The sequence below is a fragment of the Oncorhynchus tshawytscha genome, linkage group LG03 (assembly GCF_018296145.1).
Source record: "Oncorhynchus tshawytscha isolate Ot180627B linkage group LG03, Otsh_v2.0, whole genome shotgun sequence".
NCBI lineage: Eukaryota > Metazoa > Chordata > Actinopteri > Salmoniformes > Salmonidae > Oncorhynchus > Oncorhynchus tshawytscha.
Window position 1 is genome coordinate 33,315,172 of NC_056431.1, and position 17,429 is coordinate 33,332,600.

General features: G+C 40.6%; 1 protein-coding gene across 2 annotated transcripts in view; it reads left to right on the forward strand.

Annotated features, from left to right (window-relative positions):
* The first annotated feature begins 9,107 nt into the window (after positions 1 to 9,107).
* LOC112234605 (LIM domain only protein 7) overlaps positions 9,108 to 17,429 on the forward strand; it is a 121,546-nt gene continuing 113,224 nt past the window's right edge. The window contains exons 1-2 of one of the 2 annotated variants that reach the window (XM_024402828.2): positions 9,108 to 9,373; positions 9,466 to 9,642. The gene's annotated coding sequence lies outside the window, so the exon portion shown is untranslated. Of the gene's footprint in view, positions 9,643 to 17,429 lie in introns of both variants that reach the window. The other variant, XM_024402836.2, reaches the window with a different exon arrangement.

The window sequence follows — 17,429 nt, forward strand, 5'->3', positions numbered from 1 at the left end:
TCTGCGTAAGCCTACCCTTGACCATGTGGAATTAACCCTTAGCATTGAAAAGAGGGAATACACTGCCTGCTGCCCTAAGTTCAACCTGATGCCTATGGGGGTTATGTTTGCCATATCCATCTGTCTTCGATGACAATCCATCAGGGCTCTATAAGGATTACCGGTGTTGATTTTAAGCTTCATGGAGTAACCAGAAGTTGTTCAATTGACCCTAAAATAATATATATCACTCCCTACAGTTAGTGAAAAACACTGCATTCAACCCTCTGTAAATCAATCAGTTCTTAACGTAGACTTGACTCAGGATTCTGTATAAGGGTGCCCCAAGGTGGATGTGTTTACTCAGCTTCCTATGACAACCGGAAGTGCCTTAAATTTAGGTCATAGGGGCAGTGTACATTTCCAAAGCATTTAATTAGGGATTTACCGTCACCTAATGGACAGGCTGAAATCAACTCCAATGAGAGATGGACGACTGTCACTGCTAGGCAAATGCCCATTGTAATGTATTGCTAATGGACAGTGTCCAAAACACATAATGCATTGCCAGTCTTAACATGTTATACTGCAGTTGGACAGTGTCCATTGCCAATATATTGCTATTGGACAGTGTCCATTACACATATGCTATATTGTCAGTGTGAACATGCTCTTCTGCAAGTTGACATATCCATTGCCAATGTATATCCATAAGGACTCCCCATTACGAAACAGACATGCGGAATCAACACCAATGAAGAAATTCTGACTTGCTATGATTCAAGGCTTAACATAGTGATTTATTTAATTTGGTCAGTCTCGACATTACAGTTGAAGTCGGAAGTTTACATACACTTCAGCCAAATACATTTAAACTCAGTTTTTCACAAATCCTGATATTTAATCCTTGTAAAAAATCGCTGTTTTAGGTCAGTTAGGTTCATGACTTTATTTTTTAGAGAATGATTTTTTCAGCTTTTATTTCTTTCATCACATTCCCAATGGGTCAGAAGTTTACTTATCTTGGGTCAAAGATAAGGTTTTGGGTACCTTCCACACGCATCCCACAATAATTTGGGTGAATTTTGGACCATTCCTCCTGACAGGGCTGGTTTAACTGAGTCAGGTTTGTAGGCCTCCTTGCTCACACACACTTTTTCAGTTCTGCCCACAAATTTTCTGTAGGATTTGGGTCAGGGCTTTGTGATGGCCACTCCAATACCTTGACTTTGTTGTCCTTAAGCCATTTTGCTATAACTATGCTTGGGGTCATTGTTCACTTAGAAGACCCATTTGCGACCAAGCTTTAACTTCCTGACTGATGTCTTGAGATCTTATTTCAACACATAATTCTCCTCCTCATGATGTCATCTATTTTGTGAAGTGCACCAGTCCCTCCTGCAGCAAAACACCCCCACAACATGATGCTGCCACCCATGTGCGTCACAGTTGGGATGGTGTTCTTCAGCTTGCAAGCCTCCCCTTTTATCCTCCAAACATAAAGATGGTCATTATGGCCAAACAGTTCTATTTTTGTTTCATCAGACCAGAGGACATTTCTCCAAAAAGTACGATCTTTGTCCCCATGTGCAGTTACAAACCGTACTCTGGCCTTTTTATGGCAGTTTTGGAGCAGTGGCTTCTTCCTTGCTGAGCATTGTATCTGGTCAAACACAGGGTTGGTAACAGGCTGATTGGTTGGCTATTTGGGTCAGTAAAGGGGCCTTTACTATTCTTAGGTAGCGGAATGACCTTTGCTTCCCTCCACACCTAAGGGAACACACTTTCTAGTTGGCTTAAATTGAAGATATGGCAAATAGGAGTGGGAAAATTGTCTGTTATTATCCTCAGTAATTTTCCATCGAAGTTGTCAGACCCCAGTGGCTTGTCATCAATCGTTTTTTCACCTCTTCCCCAATTCAAAATGACAATTGTCTTTCATAATTTGATCAGATATACTTGGATGTTTAATGTCAGCCTTTTTGCTGGCATGTCATGCCTAAATTAGCTAATCTTGCCCATGAAAAAAAATCATTCAAGTAGTTGGTAATATCAGTCGGTTTTGTAATGAATGAGCCATCTGATTCAATGAATAACGGAGCTGAGTTTTCCTTTTTTCCCAAAATTGTATTGAAGGTGCTCCAAAGCTTTTTACTACCATTCTTTATGTCATTTATCTTTGTTTTAAAGTGCAGTTTCTTCTTTTTATTCAGTTTATTCAGTCACATGATTTCTCAATTTGCAGTACATTTGCCAATCTTTTGTGCAGCCAGACTTATTTGCCTCAACCCTCTCAACAATATCATTTTTCAATTCCTCATCAATCCACGGGGATTTAACAGTTTTTACAGTCATTTTCTTAATGGGTGCATGTTTATTAGTAACTGGATGAAACAATTTTATAAATGTGTCAAGTGCATTTTCTGTTTGCTCTTCATTACACACCACGGACCAACAAATATTATTTACATCAACAACACTACAAAACATCTTGTTTGAGTTCTTATACACTATATTAGACCCAGCCTTTGGAATTTTGATTTTCCTACAGTGCCTTGCGAAAGTATTCGGCCCCCTTGAACTTTGCGACCTTTTGCCACATTTCAGGCTTCAAACATAAAGATATAAAACTGTATTTTTTGTGAAGAATCAACAACAAGTGGGACACAATCATGAAGTGGAATGACATTTATTGGATATTTCAAACTTTTTTAACAAATCAAAAACTGAAAAATTGGGCGTGCAAAATTATTCAGCCCCCTTAAGTTAATACTTTGTAGCGCCACCTTTTGCTGCGATTACAGCTGTAAGTCGCTTGGGGTATGTCGCTATCAAATCAAATCAAATTTATTTATATAGCCCTTCGTACATCAGCTGATATCTCAAAGTGCTGTACAGAAACCCAGCCTAAAACCCCAAACAGCAAGCAATGCAGGTGTAGAAGCACGGTGGCTAGGAAAAACTCCCTAGGAAGAAACCTAGAGAGGAACCAGGCTATGTGGGGTGGCCAGTCCTCTTCTGGCTGTGCCGGGTGGAGATTATAACAGAACATGGCCAAGATGTTCAAATGTTCATAAATGACCAGCATGGTCGTATAATAATAAGGCAGAACAGTTGAAACTGGAGCAGCAGCACGGTCAGATGGACTGGGGACAGCAAGGAGTCATCATGTCAGGTAGTCCTGGGGCATGGTCCTAGGGCTCAGGTCCTCCGAGAGAGAGAAGGAGAGAATTAGAGAGAGCATATGTGGGGTGGCCAGTCCTCTTCTGGCTGTGCCGGGTGGAGATTATAACAGAACATGGCCAAGATGTTCAAATGTTCATAAATGATCAGCATGTTCGAATAATAAGAAGGCAGAACAGTTGAAACTGGAGCAGCAGCACGGCCAGGTGGACTGGGGACAGCAAGGAGTCATCATGTCAGGTAATCCTGGGGCATGGTCCTAGGGCTCAGGTCCTCCGAGAGAGAGAAGGAGAGAATTAGAGAACGCACACTTAGATTCACACAGGACACCGAATAGGACAGGAGAAGTACTCCAGATATAACAAACTGACCCTAGCCCCCGACACATAAACTACTGCAGCATAAATACTGGAGGCTGAGACAGGAGGGGTCAGGAGACACTGTGGACCCATCCGAGGACACCCCGGACAGGGCCAAACAGGAAGGATATAACCCCACCCACTTTGCCAAAGCACAGCCCCCACACCACTAGAGGGATATCTTCAACCACCAACCTACCATCCTGAGACAGGGCCGAGTATAGCCCACAAAGATCTCCGCCATGGCACAACCCAAGGGGGGGCGCCAACCCAGACAGGATGACCACATCAGTGAATCAACCCACTCAGGTGACGCACCCCTTCCAGGGACAGCATGAGAGAGCCCCAGTAAGCCAGTGACTCAGCCCCTGTAATAGGGTTAGAGGCAGAGAATCCCAGTGGAAAGAGGGGAACCGGCCAGGCAGAGACAGCAAGGGCGGTTCGTTGCTCCAGAGCCTTTCCGTTCACCTTCCCACTCCTGGGCCAGACTACACTCAATCATATGACCAACTGAAGAGATGAGTCTTCAGTAAAGACTTAAAGGTTGAGACCGAGTTTGCGTCTCTGACATGGGTAGGCAGACCGTTCCATAAAAATGGAGCTCTATAGGAGAAAGCCCTGCCTCCAGCTGTTTGCTTAGAAATTCTAGGGACAATTAGGAGGCCTGCGTCTTGTGACCGTAGCGTACGTGTAGGTATGTACGGCAGGACCAAATCAGAGAGAGAGGTAGGAGAAAGCCCATGTAATGCTTTGTAGGTTAGCAGTAAAACCTTGAAATCAGCCCTTGCTTTGACAGGAAGCCAGTGTAGAGAGGCTAGCACTGGAGTAATATGATAAATTTTTTTGGTTCTAGTCAGGATTCTAGCAGCCGTATTTAGCACCAACTGAAGTTTATTTAGTGCTTTATCCGGGTAGCCGGAAAGTAGAGCATTGCAGTAGTCTAACCTAGAAGTGACAAAAGCATGGATTAATTTTTCTGCATCATTTTTGGACAGAAAGTTTCTGATTTTTGCAATGTTACGTAGATGGAAAAAAGCTGTCCTTGAAATGGTCTTGATATGTTCTTCAAAAGAGAGATCCGAGATCTATCAGTTTTGCACATCGAGAGACTGACATTTTTTCCCATTCCTCCTTGCAAAACAGCTCGAGCTCAGTGAGGTTGGATGGAGAGCATTTGTGAACAGCAGTTTTCAGTTCTTTCCACAGATTCTCGATTGGATTCAGGTCTGGACTTTGACTTGGCCATTCTAACACCTGGATATGTTTATTTTTGAACCATTCCATTGTAGATTTTGCTTTATGTTTTGGATCATTGTCTTGTTGGAAGACAAATCTCCGTCCCAGTCTCAGGTCTTTTGCAGACTCCATCAGGTTTTCTTCCAGAATGGTCCTGTATTTGGCTCCATCCATCTTCCCATCAATTTTAACCATCTTCCCTGTCCCTGCTGAAGAAAAGCAGGCCCAAACCATGATGCTGCCACCACCATGTTTGACAGTGGGGATGTTGGGTACAGGGTGATGAGCTGTGTTGCTTTTACGCCAAACATAACGTTTTGCATTGTTGCCAAAAAGTTCAATTTTGGTTTCATCTGACTAGAGCACCTTCTTCCACATGTTTGGTGTGTCTCCCAGGTGGCTTGTGGCAAACTTTAAACGACACTTTTTATGGATATCTTTAAGAAATGGCTTTCTTCTTGCCACTCTTCCATAAAGGCCAGATTTGTGCAATATACGACTGATTGTTGTCCTATGGACAGAGTCTCACTGAGACTGGGACGGAGATTTGTCTTCCAACAAGACAAATAATCCAAAACATAAAGCAAAATCTACAATGGAGTGATTCAAAAATAAACATATCCAGGTGTTAGAATGGCCAAGTCAAAGTCCAGACCTGAATCCAATCGAGAATCTGTGGAAAGAACTGAAAACTGCTGTTCACAAATGCTCTCCATCCAACCTCACTGAGCTCGAGCTGTTTTGCAAGGAGGAATGGGAAAAAATGTCAGTCTCTCGATGTGCAAAACTGATAGAGACATACCCCAAGCGACTTACAGCTGTAATCGCTGCAAAAGGTGGCGCTACAAAGTATTAACTTAAGGGGGCTGAATAATTTTGCACGCCCAATTTTTCAGTTTTTGATTTGTTAAAAAAGTTTGAAATATCCAATAAATGTCGTTCCACTTCATGATTGTGTCCCACTTGTTGTTGATTCTTCACAAAAAAATACAGTTTTATATCTTTATGTTTGAAGCCTGAAATGTGGCAAAAGGTCGCAAAGTTCAAGGGGGCCGAATACTTTCTGACAAAATTAGAAATGTGTATTATCTTAAAATGTAGCTAGCTAGACTATCTTACATGGATCTCTGCCATGGTTGCCCTTAGTTTTAAGATGTAACCTGGAGACAGGTGTTTTATACAACAGCCTACTGTGTTCTCTTTTCAACTCCCTCTCCATATTTGCAATCTCCTTAGCTATCATACTCTAATACCACCACTGATTTCAAAACTCGGTCCTCCAGAAAGTGGAGAGCAAGACTTTTGCAGTTCTACCATGTGATATCTTTCAAAAAAGCTGTATTAGAAAGGAATACCTACACATACTGACCAGCTCATGTTATAGACAGAAGCATGCTTCATGGCAGACCAAACTCATCTCTCGGCATGTCCAGCCCATCCATTATCTCAGCCAATCATGGCTAGCAGGAAGTGTCCTGTCTTTTTCCATGGCTAAACCATCTAGGCTCATAATTTAAACATTTTATTCATATTTACAGATGGCATACATGTTTGTTATTAAGGCATGTGAAAGTACACATGTTCCAGAAGGCCTTTCTGCCTAAAAACACTTTTTTTTAGGTCTACGTTCAAATGGCTCTCCTGTGAAGTAGAAAGAATAGGCATGACATATGCCTAGTTTCCTGAAACGAGTCAGAAATGTGAATTGAAATCATTTAGTAGGAATGAGTAATGATTTCAGACCAAAATCCAGTTTCCCATTGGGGGATATGGGGGTGTAACTGGATCCAGAAGGTTGCGAGTTCAAATCCCCGAGCTGACAAGGTACAAATCTGTCGTTCTGCCCTTGAACAGGCAGTTAACCCACTGTTCCTAGGCCGTCATTGAAAATAAGAATGTGTTCTGAACTGACTTGCCTAGTTAAATAAAGGTTAAAAAAATACAAACACATTTTTTTTAAAGGCTGTCTTAGCAGTTGATTTTATTCTTCAATAACACAACCTCCAAAGCAAATCAGGGGGAGAAATATAGAATTATTAAGAGAACAAATCATAGTTGTTATGCTGGGAAGTACTGTAACTGACAGATGTTCATTCTTCCTTGTCCTCAGTGATTCTCCACAGAACAAAGGGACAGTATATAATTTATAACCCAACCCTAGCCTGTGGTTGACCAATTAGAATTCCTTGCAGTAAAATTGGACCAATGGCCAAATTACAAGTATCCAGTTTCAGACTCAATGCTTAGAGAATTCGGACCAGTGAGAACTTGCCACATGTAGCTATGAGTCCTGGACTGAAATTCATCCCGTGTCCCTGACCAATTAATCTTCAATTCCTCATTACAAAGAAACAACTATTTCCATTGATTGTTAATTCCCTCTTGACATTTAGTCCTCTACATTTTGTATTTATCTTAAATTATTCTTACAGCTGTGTATGTAACCGTAAAAAAACATTTGGTATATATGACCGACCGCCTCGATTCGGTTTTATGTAGCAAAATTTGAAATGGTGATTTATACATTGGATGAAAGTAGAAACTCAGAGCAAGAAAAATCCCTTCAATATTTTGGTACACCTACTGGAGAGCTCTTCTTCGTGTACACACATTTAGCATGGTTCACACCCTCTTAAGCCTTAGTCCCACCCATCTCTTTAAGGATGCATATGTGAGGCCATGTGGTAAACACAAGTGTATTTGTCTAATGCACAGGATACTGAAGGTGTAAATGGTACAGTGATAGTACTTGCATAGTAGCAATATGAAAAACAGAAAGTGTCCAAATAAAAAAAAAGTATATATGGTAATTAGATGACGCTTACCCAACACACTTGTTTAAATTGATGTTCCATGTGAAGGAAATGCTATAACTACTCCTCACCCACATCTAGCTAAGTGGATGGGTCACTATTGTCCAGACATGTACACATGTTCATGAAATACAATTGATTGCCATAATCACTCCCAGACACACCTGCTAATTTTGTGGGTCATGTAATAATCCAGCTGAAGTGGAGTCTTTTGTTTAGACATGTAGTTAGCTAGCTAGCTAAACAATGAACCGGCATAACCCAAACTCATACTACTACCAATACAAACATTGTCATAGCTGCAGTATGAATCTGCACGTAGCTAAAGCTAACAAACTAGGTTAAATGTTAACTAACTAACATTAGGCTATAACTATCAAGCAAATTAATTTCTGATTCTAATAATATTACTACACAGATCATATACGTAACATTAGCTAGCGAGCCAGCAAGCTAAAGTTTCCTAGCTAACTAACAGTATGCATTAACTTGCAATAAAAATTACTTTCTGACAAAATTAGCATCTCATCTGGAAAATGTAGCTAGACTCTTACCCATATACATGGATGAATGCTTCCCGGCAGAATGGAACCATTTAACACCGTTTTGTTTGTAGCTACATCTTGTTTGGCCAGCTTTGTGTCAAGTAACTCCAGTTCACATTGAATGAGGCATGTGCAGAAAGTAGCCCGTCACTTTTTCCTACTGATCTGTCGATATTGCCTGCTAAATTCAGAGCATCAATGCTGTTGAGAAAAGTAGAAAAACGTTTGTAATTCTCAATGGCTAAAGTTATGTCTTTAAAAATGGCACGGTAGAAAGGACTGTCAACACATACTGAACAGATTACGTTATAGACAGAATCATGCTACAGGCCAATCCAAACTCATCTCCCTACATCTCAGCCATTCAAGGCTAATGTTAAGGTTCCTCGCTTTTTCCATGGCTAAACCAACTAGGCTCGTAATTTAACAATTTTATTCGTATTCATGGATGGAATACAAGTTTGTTATTAAGGCACATGAAAGTTCACGTTACAGAAGATATTTCTGAACAAAAAAAATGCATTTTGATAAATAAATGTTTACTTTCAAATGCTGCTCCTCTAAAGTAGTGACGTGCGACACACGCCTAGTTTCCTGAAACGAGTCACATATATATTTAACTATACATTTCCAATTAAGTCAGAAGACCTTTTTCCCAATGGCTAGTCCTGCACAGTAATATCCGTTTTTATTTAACTGTATTGGGATAGGCCTGATCAATGTCAACTGACTTCACACCCATGTATAAACACCAAACCCGGAGTCTGTGTGTTTTTGTATGTTTCTGCTATGTGTGTTTTGACAACAACAATGGCCTGTTTCTCTTGCCCTGTTCCTGCGGCAGTGGTTTGAGATCATGGGAAAGGCATAAGGCCGTAACAACACTGGGGCTCTGTGTGTGTGTGTGTGTGTGTGTGTGTGTGTGTGTGTGTGTGTGTGTGTGTGTGTGTGTGTGTGTGTGTGTGTGTGTGTGTGTGTGTGTGTGTGTGTGTGTGTGTGTGTGTGTGTGTGTGTGTGTGTGTGTGTGTTGTTTCCCCCTCTCTACTCCAGATGCTTGCCTCTGTGGTCTGCTTGGCTGCCTCCAGCACAGTTTATAGCACTCCCCTTTTCTGTTTACCGGGGACCTTATAGGAGCCAACGCAGAAAGTGAAGGAACTGAAGGAACTTAACTTTCACTCTGCAGGAACTTACGGTTACAGAAGATTGGAAAGAAGAAAACAACACAGAGCTTCCTCTACATCCTACCTTTCTTCTCTAGGTTAAACCATTCACTCACCCTCTCACCCTCTCCCGCTCCCTCTCTCTCAAACTCCCTTTCACACTGTATCTGTCTTTTCATCACGTTTACAGGCGGTAGCCAAGAAAACATTTGGGTGCAACAATTTCCGATCTGCACTGGAGAACGGTCTCTCTCTCTCTCTCTCTCTCTCTCTCTCTCTCTCTCTATAAATATATCTTGCTGTCGCTCTTTCAAGCCTCCCATTCATTCAGGACCCTCTCTCCTATCTCCAGAGCTCTACTTCTTCCGTAAGTGTTACTGAGATTGCCCAGCACTGAATGTACTATAGAATGTTTGTTTGTTAGATCTTGTTGTTAAACCACCTTATTCAAAACAGAGCCCATTTGGACTTAAATATATGCCATGTTAGTGTTTGATTGTCATATTCTCCTCTGTTCAGTCTTGTTTCGCAAGTCTTGTTACTGACATTTCCTACTAGTAACATTTCCAACGAAGAATGTTACTAGTAAAACCCACACATTTTTTGTTTGTTTGTTCTCTGTCCCATTTCATTTTGCTATGATGTCTTGTAATGTATTTTAAATGGGGATGGTTTTGCCTGTGGAACAGATGTGATTGGGATGGAGCGGGCTGGTTGCCATCTTGGCTTCTTTAATGAGAGGGGTGATAGGCTGTGGAGTTAATTGGGATTGCTGTAGCTGAAACCACAGTGGAAAGCAAAGCAGTGTTGCATTGACCTAAATGAATTTAAGAACACTCAACTCATGTGGAAGGAGATGTTAGCATAACATTATGATAATATTGAGATGCATGCATGTGTAAGCATGCATGCATCTTCAGCGTGTGTGCGTGTTGCTGTTCTTTGCGTGTGTGTGTGCGCGTGGGCCTCCCAGACACCCTGGTGTTGTTTCAGTGACTCAGCAGAGGGCTTTAATTACCACAGGCCGTTGCGAAATCTCCCTGACCACTCAGGCCATCCACCCTGTAAAGCACAGTCAGACACAGACAGACAACCCATCGTTCTGCTGATCTCATCCTGACTCCACTTTTTACCAGACATAGGGGAATTCTCAATGTTTTCTCAATGTCTATGGAAGTAGTCTTCAGTACTGTTAGCCTGGTTCCAGATCTGTTGGTGCTTTATAGTCAACTCCTTAACAGAACTCAGAACAGTTCGAATCACAGAGGTTTATTTACGAAACAGGGGCAGGAAAACGACAGGTCAAGGGATGGCAGAGGTCAGTAATCCAGAGCAGAGTCCGTAAAATACAGAATGGCAGGAAGGTTCAGGGCCAGGGCATGGAGCAGTCAGTAATCCAGGGCAGTGTCAGAAGGTTCAGAACGGCAGGCAGGCTCAGGGTCAGGGCAGGCAGTATGGTCAAAACCAGAAGAACTAGATAATAGGGACTAAAGAAAACAGGAGTACGGGAAAAAACACCCAGGTAGGCTTGACGAGACAAGACGAACTGGTAACAGACAAACAGACAACACAGGTATAAATGCACAGGGCATAATGGGAAAAATGAGCGACACCTGGAGGGGGGTGGAGACAAGCGCATGACAAGTGAAACAGATCACGACTCCTATGGTCGTTGTCATGTTTTTCATGACAATAACTGCACTGTAAAACCCTATAAGTTCCGTGAACTAATTGTAAATCAAAACACTAAAAAGTTCAAATTAAGGCACACCTAATTATTTTTAATTACTTGTAGTTATGCACATTTTTTTTTAAATAAACTGTACTTTACTTAAAAATATGATGTTAATTAGTTTAATACATTGGATTGCTGCATATTGAATAGCTATGCTTTAGCTGTAGTCAACTTAGTTTGTATTTGTATTTATTAGCTGATGCCAAGGCAGCAGCTACTTTTCCTGGGGTCCAGCAAAATGTATACAAAAGTTATACTTAAAAAGAAAAAATATTACAATACATACACAACAGATTATGTGTGTGCCCGCAGGCCCCTGCTCTACTACCAACACAAAATCCATGTGTACGTGTGTGTATAGTGCGTTTGTTATCATGTGTTTGTATGCATGTGTCTGTGCCTATGTTTGTGTATTTTTATAAATTTTTCTATCGGAATTTACTGCTTACGTGAGTTACTTGATTGTGGAATAGAGTTTCATGTAGTCATGGCTCTATGTAGTACTGTGCGCCTCCCATAGCCTGTTCTGGACATGGGGACTGTGAAGAGACTTCTGGTGGCATGTCTTGTGGGGTATTTTTTATTTTATTTAACTAGACAAATCAGTTAAGAACAAATTCTAATTTACAATGATGGACGACAATGTGCCAATTGTGCGCCGCCCTATGGGACTCCCAATCACGGCCGGTTGTGATATAGCCTGGAATCAAACCAGTGTGTCTGGAGTGACGCCTCTAGCACTAAGATGCTGTGCCTTAGACCTCTGCGCCACTTGTGAGCCCAAAAGGACAAGGTCCTACCGAGATGCATGGGTGTCCGAGCTGTGTGCTAGTAGTTTAAACAGACAGCTCGGTGCATTCAACATGCCAATACCTCTCACAAATACAAGTAGTGATGAAGTCAATCTCTCCTCTACTAAGAGCCAGGAGAGATTGACATGTATATTTTTAATGTTAGCTCTCTGTGTACATCCAAGAACCAGTCGTGCTGCCCTGTTCTGAGCCAATTGCAATTTTGTGGTCAGGTGCCACAAAAAGTCCCACTTTGTGGCACCTGACCACGTGACTAAACAGTAGTCCAGGTAAGACAAAACTAGGGCCTGTAGGACCTTCCTTGTTGAGAGCTGTTAAGAATGCAGAGCAGAGCTTTATTATGGACAGACTTCTCCCCATCCTAGCTACTGTTGGATCAATGTGTTTTGACCATGACAGTTCACAATCCAGGGTTACTCCAAGCAGTTTAATCTCCTCAACTTGCTCAATTTCTACATTATTCATTACAATATTTAGTTGAGGTTCAGGGTTTAGTGAATGATTTGTCCCAAATACAATGCTTTTAGTTGTTTTTAAAATTTAGGACTAACTTATTACTTGCCGCCAATTCTGAAAATAAATACATTTCTTTGTTAAGTGTTGCAGTCATTTTAGTCACTGTGATAGCTGATGTGTATAGTGTTGAGTCATCTGCATACATAGACACACTGACTTTACTCAAAGCCTTTGACCTTCCTTCAAGCATTTATGGAAAATGACTACCCCGATTTAGTTAGGTACTATTAACTCAAAACGTAACAAACCATACTATATTCTTAGTACACACAACTCAAAGTCAGTCAATTTTCATGCATTCAAGGAATCTCTATTCTAGTTTGAGGAAGGCCCTTTCCTGTTTCAGCATGACAATGCCCCCGTGCAAAAAGCGAGGTCCATACAGAAATGGTTTGTTGAGATCGGTGTGGAAGAACTTGACTGGCCTGCGCAGAGCCCTGACCTCAACCCCATCAAACACCTTTGGGATGAATTGGAACACCCACTGCGAGCCAGGCCTAATAGCCCAACTTCAATGCCCAACCTCATTAATGCTCTTGTGGCTGAATAGAAGCAAGTCCTCGCAGAAATGTTCCAACATCTAGTGTAATGTCTTGCCATGAGATTGGAGGCTGTTATAGCAGCAAAGGGGGACCAACTCCATATTAATTACCAGGATTTTGGAATGAGATGTCAGACGAGCATGTGTCCACATACTTTTGGTCATGTAGTGTATTTTATTGCACCAAAGGAAATATATCCATGGGATAATCTAATTATACAGCCTTCCATTGAGACAGCTTTAAGTACTGCATCAATTAAGGACTGCCGCTCACCATTCTTATTTTGACCCTAAGGGAGGAGGAAAAAAATGTGCCTTTTGTACTTTCAGCTAAAATATAACAAAGAGTCAGATATAGTTATCAGGCCAGACATTCAAAATATCTCACTTAGTTACCTCGATACTTTAAAAAAAGCCCTATAAGCACATTACCATTTAACTGAAATCAATTAACTCAAAAACAAAAAAACATACCATTAGATGCTAGTGACACTATCTATGATTTATTTAAGGAAAACACAACCAGCATGGCTCCAACGGCATTCTGCAGCGTTACACCATCCCATCTGGTTTGCGCTTAGTGGAACTATCGTTTATTTTTCAACATGACAATGACCTAACACACCTATAGGCTGTTTAAGGGCCATTTGACCAAGAAGGGGAGTGATGGAGTGCTGCATCAGATGACCTGGCCCCCACAATCACCTGACCTCAACCCAAATGAGATGGTTTGGGATGAGTTGAACTGCAGAGTGAAGGAAAAGCGGCCAAAAATTGCTCAGCATATGTGGGAACTCCTTCAAGGCTGTTGGAAAAGCATTCCAGTTGAAACTGTTTGAGAGAATGCCAAGAGTGTGCAAAGCTGTCATCAAGGCAAAGGGTGGCAACTTTGAAAAAACTCAAATATATTTTCATTTGTTTAACACTTTTTTGGTTACTACATGATTTCATATGTGTTATTTCATAGTTTTGATGTAGCAAACTAGCTAGTAGGGTTACCTAGCTAGTAGGCCATATCGTACAGATTTGTTGGAATACATTTTACAAAGTAAGGAATTAAACTGTCCTGATCATTTATAACTTACCATATCAGCGTGCTCAATAAGCATATGACAACCATACTGCAGCAGGAGAAGATGTGTGTTGACCACCAATGGCACCAACTAGTTGTTGCTGCATCTCTTCAGCACGTGCACCCTTGGCATAACATTAATAAACAAATTCTGTCGCCATACTCTGTACACGCGGTCAAAACATTTACTTGTCAAGCAACACACTAACATACCTAGAGTAATGTTAGCCAAACTGAATTGCACAATATCTCCATAGAACTCACTAATAATAAAAACTTCGATAAAACTCCTAATCAGCATGGTTGCTGTCCAAACGGGTCTGTTTAGTTGCAGTCACACAGTAAAACCTGTTTGAATATACAGTCATTGACAAACAGATATTTACCGCGGTTCTTCTTACTATGAAAATCCTTAACAGTATTTGAAATTCCCTCGCTTTGAGATGCATCACGGTACAGAACGTTGTTGACGCACATGACGCCAGACAACTTCGGGCTGTACAGTTAAAAATATGAGTTACAGTATTCAGATAAAATAGTTGAGTTCAGGAAAAGTAAATGCTACGTGCACATCAGGGTAACCCAATACTTTAGAGTCAGGATAACGGTTTGCCACGTAATGAGTTTACAACAAAAATGTGTTTAACTCCATGACACTGTTAGGGTTTACAGTGCGCAGGGTTTGGCAAGACAACACAAACACATCAGGGACCAGGCTACAGTGCTCTATAACACTGCAAATTGACATACTACAAACCAAAACACCCATGTATTATGTGAGATAATTGCATTGTGTAGTAGTAATGAATACTTACTGAGGGAGGATGCAGCGAACTATCAAACCATTGTTTGTATATCCTAATCAACAATGGCACAACAATGTATAGGTGTCAGAAATGGTTCCTACTTGTAAATCTGTGTCCTTATCTGACTCATTACACCAGAGGGATAGTTTCTTTGTTTTTCGATGTCACACTGCAATTAATCATTCAATAACCTGATCACAAAGGTCAGTGTTTCACACTATACTAGATGATTAGTAGGAGCAAAGGTTAACATCACAGTTGTAAGCGCCATGTGTCTGCCAGCTCTCTTCTTTTTTATTGTCTTGTTTTGTCTCCTCTCATAACCTCTTTTAAAAAATCAAACCAAACTTTATTTAAAAAGCACATTTCCTTAAAGGTAAGATGCAGTGCAAAGTGCTTCCCATAAAATATAAAAAGTGAGAAAGATAAAAACACAACCAGGTTGGGGTCAATTCCATTTAAATTCCAGTCAATTCAGAAGGTAAATCAAATTCCAATTCCAAATGTTCCTCATTGAAAAGCATTGGAATTGTTGTGTACTTCCTGAATTGACTGGAATTTAAATGGAATTGACCCCAACCCTGAACAAAGTACGTTTCTTTAGCTCATCTCCTTTCTCCTCTACTTCTCATTTTCTACTCTATTTCTCTCCTCCCCCTCTACCCTCTCCTCTCAGCACCCCCTTCTCTCCTCTTCTTTTCTCCCCTGCCATCCTCTCCTCTTGTCCCCTCCTCCCTTTCCCCCATCTTCTACTTAAAGAGCTGGATACATAGCGGAAATATGCAGGGAGGGATGGAATGTGCTTACCACTTCCTTCCCACCATTGTCTGCCCATTTGATTGGTTAAAACGGTTGCTGTTCATGTTTTGTCCATTATGTCATACTATATTATTCCATTAGAATTAAGGCCACAGGTACTCTTGATGACCAAAAAATGATTGAGAGAATGTCAAGAGTGTGCAAAGCTGTCATCAAGGCACAGGGTGGCAACTTTGAAGAATCTCAAATGTAAAATATATTTAGATTATTTTAACACTTTTTTGGTTACTGCATGATTCCATATGTGTTATTTCATAGTTTTGATGTCTTCACTATTATTCTACAATGTAGAAAATAGTAAGAATAAAGAAAAACCCTTGAATGAGTAGGTGTTCTAAAACATTTGTACGGTACTGTATAAATACAAATATTACAATACTTTAAATACTTTGATACTTTAACAAAATGTGTAGAAATAAAAGAAACTCATGAAATAATAATATTCATGTGATAATCAAAAAAGCATGTTGCTTGGATAAGTTAAACAATTATAAAAAATGTATAAATATATATACAGTACAAGTAAAAAGTTCGAACACACCAACTCATTCATGGATTTTTCTTTATTAGACTATTTTCTACATTGTAGAATCACAGGGAAGACATCAAAACTATGAAATAACACATATGGAATCATGTAGTAACAAAAAAATATTAAACAAATCAAAGGTACAGAGGTACATGTGACCCTGACCACGTCGCAAAAGGAATTTTGAAAATTGCTTGCACAGAAGCAGAGTTAGTGCATTGCAGCATCACAATCAACACACAATTTAAGGAAACTACAACTCTGCATATTTTCCCATTTCACGGGAGCATAATATATGTGATTCTAGTTATTTTACCTCACACTGTCTAGTTTGTCTCACACTGTCTTGTCAGTTTGCTTTGTAACGTGTTAGATAAGATCAACTTTGACACAACATAGGTCACATACTGATCGAAGGGGATATAAACGCAATAGTAAAAACAAAATGGCCTCATGTATCAAGGCCTTTTAACTGTAGTAAACTATACCTATGGTATGCATTGAGTAACAATTTTATGAATTTCGTTCACACAATGGGATGTCCATATGAATTATATCTGATTGTTTTTAAATGAGTGTTTGTTTCCTCAGGTGGCTATAACAGTATGCGATGTCAGCCAACCAGTTAATTCAGCATTTCATATTTTTCTGCCACCAGTCTGGGGGATATGGCAAGAAGCTGGCTAAAAATCGACATGGTATCATTTGACTCAACATCGAACAAGCTTAGCTTTCTGAATGAACCAGAAAATCAATAGTTATTTCTGAATGATTATCAAAGTTAGATGGCTAATTTGGTTATCCTGCTTTGTGATATACCCCACAGGCTTGGTCTTACTGTATCACTGTTCTGTTCAACCCAACAGTAATCAGATAAGCCTTCCCGAACATAAATAGACCCAGATAAAACAAGACCCCCCAATGTACAGCACTATTACAAGTAAACAGTGCAACTGTTAACCCCCCATGCAGGAAGTGAGGGGCTTTTGACCTTTCACATTTTGAGGCCCTACTACTGTGAGATTAGAGGCCCACTAAAATTCCCTTAATGCGAAGCCGGCAGCTGCAGAGGTCAACTCTCCCCTGCCATCTGCTAATAAGCATGTTCAGTGTTTAAATATAGACCCAGCTATCCCTGTTATTTTTTCAGCCCCATGTTGAATGCTTGAATCCAATGTGTCATTACATGGAGTAGGGTTGTGTGTAGTCCTAAATCACTAAGGGTTATGCAGATGTACAAACGAGGAGGGAGAAGGAGGCACTGGGGAGTTAGAGCATGAAACATTAAAGCTATACTGTTCTAGGAAGAAGGAATTGACCGATT